An 8,519-nucleotide genomic window follows, 5' to 3' on the forward strand; every position below is an offset into this window, starting at 1 on the left:
GGAAAAGAAGAAAGTGACGGTTGGGTTTAGGAAAGAAGAAAGTGACGGTTGGGTTTAGGAAAAGAAGAAAGTGACGGTTGGGTTTAGGAAACACGTGGGACACGATCCCCGGTCTCAAACAACTGTAGGAAGGCATTCGGAAATGTGAACAGATGAGCTCATCAGCGCACTCTGGGCAACAAGCGTACGTTAATAAGCGGTTAAAAAAGCGGTTTAAAATGTTCAAAGTGTTCATCTTTACTAATTGCTTTGTTTCCGGCTGTGATCAGAAAACCAGGGAGACTCGTTACCTCCAGGGCTGACGTTATAAAATGAACAACGTCGGGGTTGAAATCCCGTTTCTGGTGAAAAACATGAATGAGCTTGGCTTTCAGTCTGGGGTTTATTTCGGACATCGCACACACTGTGTTCAAAACGTAAACTTATTCCACCAACTCTGCTCCGGTCACATCTACAAGTCTGCTTCCTCTTTCTCTATCTTTCTTCTGTCAGCCTTCAACACGCTCACGTGTGTGCACTGAGCTCTCTTTAAGGAGCTGCAGCACCATTTTACAACACATTCCTTATCTTGTTGATGTGACCCAAACCCAAACATCATTTCTAAATATCTGTCCAAACCCAGACCATCAGGTCCTATTGGGTCCCATCTGGTCCCTTCGGGTCCGGTTCAGGTATCCAGCCTCCACATTTTTACACCTACATTATCGGCCACGATCTTTTCCTAAAACCTGTCCCGTTTTTGTGTCGCATGTCAGTTAAAGGCAAGAGCTGACCCAGAGCGTTGAATCCTGATGTCAGGAGTCCAGACCCAGAGCCCAAAGACTAGGCGTTGAAGGAGACTTCATGCGTCAGTAAGAACACCAAAGGCACCTCACTAAGTGTCGTTTTTTTGACAAGGTGGGAGTGAAATGTGTTGGCCTCCTCATGGTCAGAATGATCTTTCTGATTTTAACCTGAAATATAAGTATGTGGCCACAGTCTTGCTGAGCTTACAGCCTCACACACATGAGTGAGCGTCAAGAAGCTGCAGAGTAACAGGTCCATCCACGGTTGTGTGATTTATTCTCCGCGAGGGTGAATAAGGAACTTGAAGGTGTCAGCAGAATCCTCGAGCTGCTGGAGACCATATGTGGGAGGGAAAAAAAGAATTAATGAAGAAGAGCAGCGGAGGAGTAGAGAAGCTGGGGTGTTAACACAGAGTCAGGAGAGAAGGACGAGGGATGTTCTGCAGGAGGAGAGCAGCAGGATGGATTAAGGAGAGGATTTGGTGTGCGCATGCATGAGTGTGATGGAAAAGCTGATTTCCATTGAAGGGTGCATGTAAGGGTTGGATGAGCATGCTGCTTTTCCAGGATCCTTGTCTTCTGTAATTAAGATCTTTGTTGCTTAGCAGCAGTCACTCAAAAAACGTGTCTTTTTTTGCATCGCTGTTAATCGATTACTGTTGATAAAGATCTTGATAAATAGAAATCTTTTCCCCAAGTGTTTCTAATTATTATAGTAAAGCTTTATATAGTCCACCAGCCCGGTCTCAAGAAAGGGCGTATGAATAACACGTCTATTTGTTCAGTCAGAACAGGGGGGAGACAGAGGGGCAATGACTGCAAGTCGGACTCGAACCCTGAGCCGCTACATCGAGGACTGAGCCTCTGCATGTGGGCGCCTGCTCTACCAGGTGAGCTACCCAGATACCCTGACCTGGCTTTTAACCTCAATCTCATCCACGTCAATATTAGACAAACAACTGCTAGAGAAATATGAAGAGATACTACAGAACGCTGCTGCTCGTCTTTTAACTGGAACACGTAGAGACAAGCACACTTCTTTCCATCTCTGAGCTGCTACTGTACACACACTGCACACTGCACTGTCCTCTACACCCTTATACACCAACCAATCCGCTCTCTCAGGTCAGCTGATCAACTAACTTTCCCTGGAACAAGGCATGAGATCAAAGCAGATTGTGCCTTTTTTGTTTTAATCACTTTTTCTAACATTTTAGCCACTTATTTAATGTTTAGGGTGCTTTTTCTGATGTATTTTTCCAAAGTTTTTAGATATTTTTATAGATAACATTTTCAACGCTTATTTCAACAGCCTGTTTTCAGTGACAAAATAAAAATGAACTGAAAACGGGTCAAATTTGACCCAAGGACAACATGAGGGTTAGAGAGTAACGCTCGCCAAAATGCAACCTAGGGTCTTTTTGTGAATGTAATGTAGTCAAACCTTTGTTTAAAAGCACATTTAGGACAGAAGCGTCACTTTTAAGATTTACCGTCTTCTCGTTTTGTTGGTCAAATGGCCTTTTGATTGGGAGTCCTAGGGGCACTTTTATACTAGCCCCAAATTTGCAATTTTTAAAATAGTAAGAAGGCTTGACACAAAATGAGACTTTGCTCCAAGCATTAACCCTTGCATTGTCTTCCCGTCAAAATTGAAAACTAACAACTTTGACGATTTTTATCAACTTTTTCTCACGTTTTGTCAATATTTGGCACGTTTTCAACGCTGCGTAACACGAACTCATTAACTAAAGTTTCACAGTTATTTTTGGAATTTATGGTCAATAAACCTCATTTATAGGAAATTGTACCTATGTTTGAGTCAGTTACTTGGCTTATCTGTGTTAATGTTTGAATACCATGTGATGTGATATGACCTTTACTAGAACTTAATTTCCCTATGGGGACAATAAACATGAACTGAATTCAATTCAATTCAATTTTATTTATAGTATCAAATCACAACAAGAGTTATCTCAAGACACTTTACTGAACTGAACTGTAAGAAAAGCAGAAATTAGGAATTATTGATGCTAAAATTAAAGAAATGGATCATTTGATGGATAATCACAGACTGGACTATGTCAACTTTTACTCAACACTATTTAAAAAACACTTCAATTTTTTTTTTAAATGCTATAAATTGAACAAGACACCCCAAAATTATCCATCAAAATCACCCCAACAAGCGTTGTGTGGAATCAATCATGTTATTTTGGGTAGTTAAAAAGAACACGGGTATAGGAAAACGGCTTCATTTGACCCGAGGACAACATGAGGGTTAAGAACTTGTTTACGTTATGTTATGTTTATGTAGTAAACGCAAAAATATGAAAATGTTGCTGTTATTTTGTCGCTTATTTTGTTGCCAGCTGGAGCTGGAGCCGTTACCTCCAGGATCTATGCTAAGCTAGGCTAGTGGGTGGGTGCTTCAGACAGTTACAACCCGTACGGAGATTAGAAGGGTATGAATGGATTTATCCAACTCTGGACAAGGAGAATAAGCTAAAGTCCCAATGAGTAGTTCCCCTACAGTGAAAAGATCTGGTTGGCTACTTGCGACACAGTGATGGACGATGCTAGAAGAATGTGGGAGTTTCAGTAACCTGCATTTGAAAACCCACCTCAGACTCTGAGGACGTTAACTGATGTACAGCTACACCACAACACGCTACGTCAGCTAGCTCTTTGTTTGCAGCCCTGTTGTTCTGCGGTGGACCTCCATGATTGCACAAGCTGTGTTTGCTGGGAGATTTATGATGCATGCGTCCACAACGCCTCTAGAGGCTGCTGTCATCTTGCTACATGCATCCAGTGTCTTTGCTGGTCGAGTCCAGTGCGTCATTAAACAAATGTCTTTTACATGAGCGAGAAAATGGACAGGGGCAAAGGGACCGTTTAGTCTCCAGCCTCGGGGGAAATTCTCAAACACTACTCTCCTCCATATTTATATTCTACAATGGAAGTCCAGAGGGTGATGAAACTGGACATAAAACACACACACACACACACACACACACACACACACAGAAGCACAAACTGTGTGGTTGCCCTGTGCCACTCCTTTATTCTTATGTGTCTCCCTTATTGCAAACATGAAACTAGACACTAGAGCTTTGACAATATATCGATGGTATATCGATATCATGACATGAGACTAGATACTGTCTTTGATTTTGGACATTGTAATATGGCATGAGTGGTGTCTTTTCTTGTTTTTAAAGGCTGCATTACAGCAGTGATGTAATTTTCTGAACTTACCGAACTGTTTTAACTGTTCTATTATTGGCCTTTAGCCACTTAGTCATTATATCTACATTAGTGATGATTATTTATCAAAAATCTCATTGTGTAAATATTTTATTGAACCACCAATAGTCAAAACTACAATATGGTTGCAGTAACAATATTGAGGTATTTGGTCAAAAATATCATGATATTAGATTTTCTCCATACCGCCCAGCCCTACTAGACATCTTTAGAACTGAAGTGTTTTATTCATAGTTCCTCTGGTTTTGATTTCCCAGCAACATACAGAAGCTCTTGAATGTGATGCTTTTCAGCATTAACATGTTCACATAAACAGTAAAAAACTGCACCTCAGATGTAATTCTGGGGAAATTATTGCCGCTTATGGCTGGAAAATAAAAAATGAAGTCACAGCAAGTTTGTCATTGGCTCTGAAGTACACAGACACTCCTGTGCGGTGCGTTTCTGTGTTTGTGCGACTGATCTGGCCATTAGTCAGTGTCACAGAGAATAAAACTGTTATTTCTCTAAGCCTTCGTTTAGACATCCATTATCTGATTGTGTGTGTGTGTCATTGGAAATGTTTAAGTGTGTGTATCTCTGTGAGATACTGGAGGCTTTCCAAGAGAATTCAGAATCAGAATCAGCGTTACTTTCCAGGTTTGAGGACACATACGAGGAATTTTGCTTTGGATCGTATTGCTCACAATGCGTTTACTCATACAAAACAAAAAAATATCCATACACACACACACACACACACACACACACAGACACACTATAGAAAGAAACAATATAGACAGGTTGAGACAATAAAGAACATGGTATACACACAAAGTATGCAGGAGTCAATTATAATTATGATAGTTATTATTTTAATTATGGATCATAGTGCACAGGGTGCTGGAATAAATAATATGTTATCATATAAGTTTTTGCTTGAATTCATGATTGAAATCAATTTTGACATGGTTCTGGTTTTCATTTTGTTAATTTATTCCGTCTGTTGGTGTTTTTTTTCTTGTTCCTGGTTACGCTTTGCCCGTGTTTTTTTACATCCATGTTCTCGTTTTTTTTTACTAGATCCATCCTTGACGGCTGAGTTTTTGGGGATTTGTTGGCACCTGTCGCTTAAGAATTATATGTGTATTTAAACTTTATTTTTTTAACTATATTGAGCCTGAGGTTTTCAAAAAAAAGTGGTGAGTACCGAATGACTGAAATCTGATCCTCCTACCCACAGAAATCGACGCCTATGCCTGTGCTTCACATCGTGCGCTAGGATCTTTAAAACAGGACCCCTATACTGTACTGTTTCCACCACACCCTACATAATCCAAGGGGGTAAGTCTCTCCTCTATAAGTGGAGCTCCTATGGCGCCATTTTGATGCTAATAAGCCATCACCTGCCGTTAGCATCCTATTGACTGCCATTCATTTTGGCGACACCATGACAGCGAATAACTTTACATCTGAAGCGTTTAAAAACTCTTTTTGTCCGATGTTTATTTCTAAAGGAACACAATAATGTATGAAGACTAAAATGGAGCCACTTTTTATTTCCTTGTACCTCACGTTATGGCTCCATAGCAGTTTTTGTAAAAAAAAAAAAGAGGCTAACGATTGTGTCATAACCACGAGACTTACTGTTACACATTAGAGAAATCACCGTATAGTACAGGGTAAGCTAGCAGACAGTTTGGATTTACATCAGCTGTTTAGGTTTAATTACTAATGTTAACTACCATGTTAGTTAGCAGTAATTAGCCTGTGCCTATGTTATCTCCTAAAATATACACACGCTCTCCGTCTCTTGGGGATGATTGAGATTTCTCTTGCACAGCTACCAGAAGACTTACAACTTTTAGACAGGTTGCTCACGTCACATCTACGTCATCAAGTTCAGTTGGAGGCTGCGCAGTAACGCTCAGCATCACCGGGAAAGTCTTTCTAATATCCTTCACTGGTCTCCGTCCAGAGCTACAGGATCTGTTGGTCCATTTCTTTAACTGTCTATGGTATAATCACACAGGATCTTGTACAATCCTTGTAACATTCTAGTCCCAGAGCACCAAGTCACAATAATCTTAATTAACCTTGAGATTGGGGAGGTTGTGTTTAACAAGTAACAGGGGCAATTTAATGAACAAGTTAATTAGATTTAATCACATCTCTCCTGCAGTGTTGTCACCATTGAACATCTCACTGGACTTCCTCCATCTATTCCAACTTGTTCTCTTCCTGTATTTCTTTGTTCAAATTTCGGTCCCTCTTTCTTTCAGACTCCATTCCTTTTCTATTTATTCATGTTGTGTTATCAAGCCTGGAAACCTTTTTCATCTCACTAAAATATTCGCCTAAAAGAACAACTGGCCTTGTGAAAGAGCCTCTGCTTCGACGTTTTCGATTCTCTCGTGCCAAGTTGAGTGAGTTCACCATTAAATCCGTATTAACACTGGACAATGTAAGCGCATTGCTAGTTTGATGGCAGAACAAAAGGGTCTGTTAAGATAACAATGAAGTGCTGCAATAATGACTTTAGACTAGGTTTTTGTTGGTCACAATCACTTTCTGCTTCCTCGAGATAACAACATGCCAAGAATTCCCCTGAACACACCTCCCTGTAAGACCAGCACGCCCATGGGCGTAAAGATGGACGCAGGTGCCGTTGCTATTTAAACGACGTGGTTGCAGGAGGGGAAATAAACAACTGTGTGGATCTTAAAATAGCAAAAGCACTTGAGCCGCGCCGCGAGTGATTTTCCTGAATCTGAATCTGAATCTGAACAGACAGTAAGTTTTTGTTCATCAAACCGCTTCCATGGGAACACCTTTTTTTAAACTGCTTTTCATAATGTTAATTTTTCCTTTCATTTGTGTATGTGAAACCAGACTTTCAGTAGCCCTTGTTTTATTTTTGTATGTTACACATATATTCTTACAGCTTGATTATGCATCTATCCCACATTTTCCATGTTTTCCCTGGTTTGGCCACGCGGGGAATCAATGTTTCCACATCCTTGTGCAACTTTGAAGACTTCACTGTTCAATAATTTTTAACGCTGCTGAATGCAAGACCACAGAGAGTGATAAAAAGAGCTGATTAAAGGATGGGAGAAATGTGCAGAAAATCATAATGACACTTTGAATCTGATCCTGAATGTGTTATGTTTAATCAATAATTGATATTTTGACAGTGCAATGCTTTCTGCATGAGCCCTGATGCAGCTCAGAAAGCTCCGGTGCTGGAGAAGCAGTTTTGGTAATGGAGTGGTTTATAGGTTTGAATCTTGTCTGTAGCCTCAAATATCTTAAGACACATATCTACACAAGGAGTCAAACAAGGAGCTTAACATGTGTGTGTACTACCAGAGAATGTCTAATAAGGGGAGAACTTCCGGCTTCTGGGCACAATGGGGCTTAATAGGGATCGAACGGGCTCTCCGTAGACGGGCTCTGGATCTACACATCCAATAGAGACGGCCAAGTCCTTCCTCTTCCTGTGGACCACCATGGGAATTTATTTTGGAGAAAAATATTTACAGTAGTGAATGAGGAGAGACCAAAAAAAAGTGATCCTCTTTGAATTGAGAGATTAATTACATATATGATGTTCATCAATTTAAAAGATGATTTTGCACGTCAAGAAAGTCTCAGTTTGTAACAAAGCTGTTGAAGTTTAATACTACTCACCTCGAAGACCCATGGGTGGCGTCTCGCTAAACTACACGGTGTCTGTGTGTTCTCTACTGGGATGTACTCACTCACACAAGCAACAGAGCATGTTCGTTCTTTTGCTTCCCGGTTGATAAAAAGAAGTAGCCAGTTCTATTTACAGTGTCAAATTACAACAAGAGTCATAGACCAGGCTCTATAATTTCCAATCACCCAACAACTTTCTACGAGCGAGCATTTGGTGCGACAGTGGCGAGGAAAAGCCTCCTTTTTACAGGCAGAGAGCTCGGACAGACCCTGGCTCTTGCTGGGCGGCCATATTCCGCAATTGAGATCATGGAAAGACACGAGGTGAGGTAACGTAACATGTGTTGTGGAACGGAGCTAAGCTAAGCCAGCCGAGCATTGAGCAATGTGAGGTATGTATTGTTAGGCGGGAGATGTAGTTGACTGAGCGGATTTAATTTGTATTTTATTTTCAATTAGCAAAAAACACATTTCGGGCATCATAATAAAAAGTGTGTCTGTTTGAACAGCCACGTCCACCTGCTGAACACAATCTAATAAACTTAAGCCTGCGTAGAGCCTCCAGTGGCACGGAGCAACATCAACACATTACCATGGCGACAGCTGACTGACATCCAGCCCTCTCTGGAGGCTCACGGAGCTTATTGGGGAGCTTTTCTTATACCTATGTGATTGAATTGCTCGTCCCTCTCTTCACATTTTCTCTCTCCTTTGCTCGCTCAATCTCTTTGTCATTTTGTTTTTATTCCCTACGAGACATTCATTTTTGGTCATAAATAAATC

The 8,519-nt window shown here is 40.8% G+C and overlaps 1 long non-coding RNA gene across 1 annotated transcript in view; it reads right to left on the reverse strand.

Moving 5' to 3' along the window:
* Nucleotides 1-343: 343 nt before the first annotated feature.
* LOC117944052 overlaps nt 344-8,519 on the reverse strand; it is a 9,465-nt gene continuing 1,289 nt past the window's right edge. The window contains exons 2-3 of the long non-coding RNA XR_004656488.1: nt 1,929-1,933; nt 344-493 (exon numbers count right to left, since the gene is read on the reverse strand). This is a non-coding gene — a long non-coding RNA (uncharacterized LOC117944052). The remainder of the gene's footprint in view (nt 494-1,928; nt 1,934-8,519) is intronic.

This window comes from Etheostoma cragini, chromosome 4, assembly GCF_013103735.1.
Source record: "Etheostoma cragini isolate CJK2018 chromosome 4, CSU_Ecrag_1.0, whole genome shotgun sequence".
NCBI lineage: Eukaryota > Metazoa > Chordata > Actinopteri > Perciformes > Percidae > Etheostoma > Etheostoma cragini.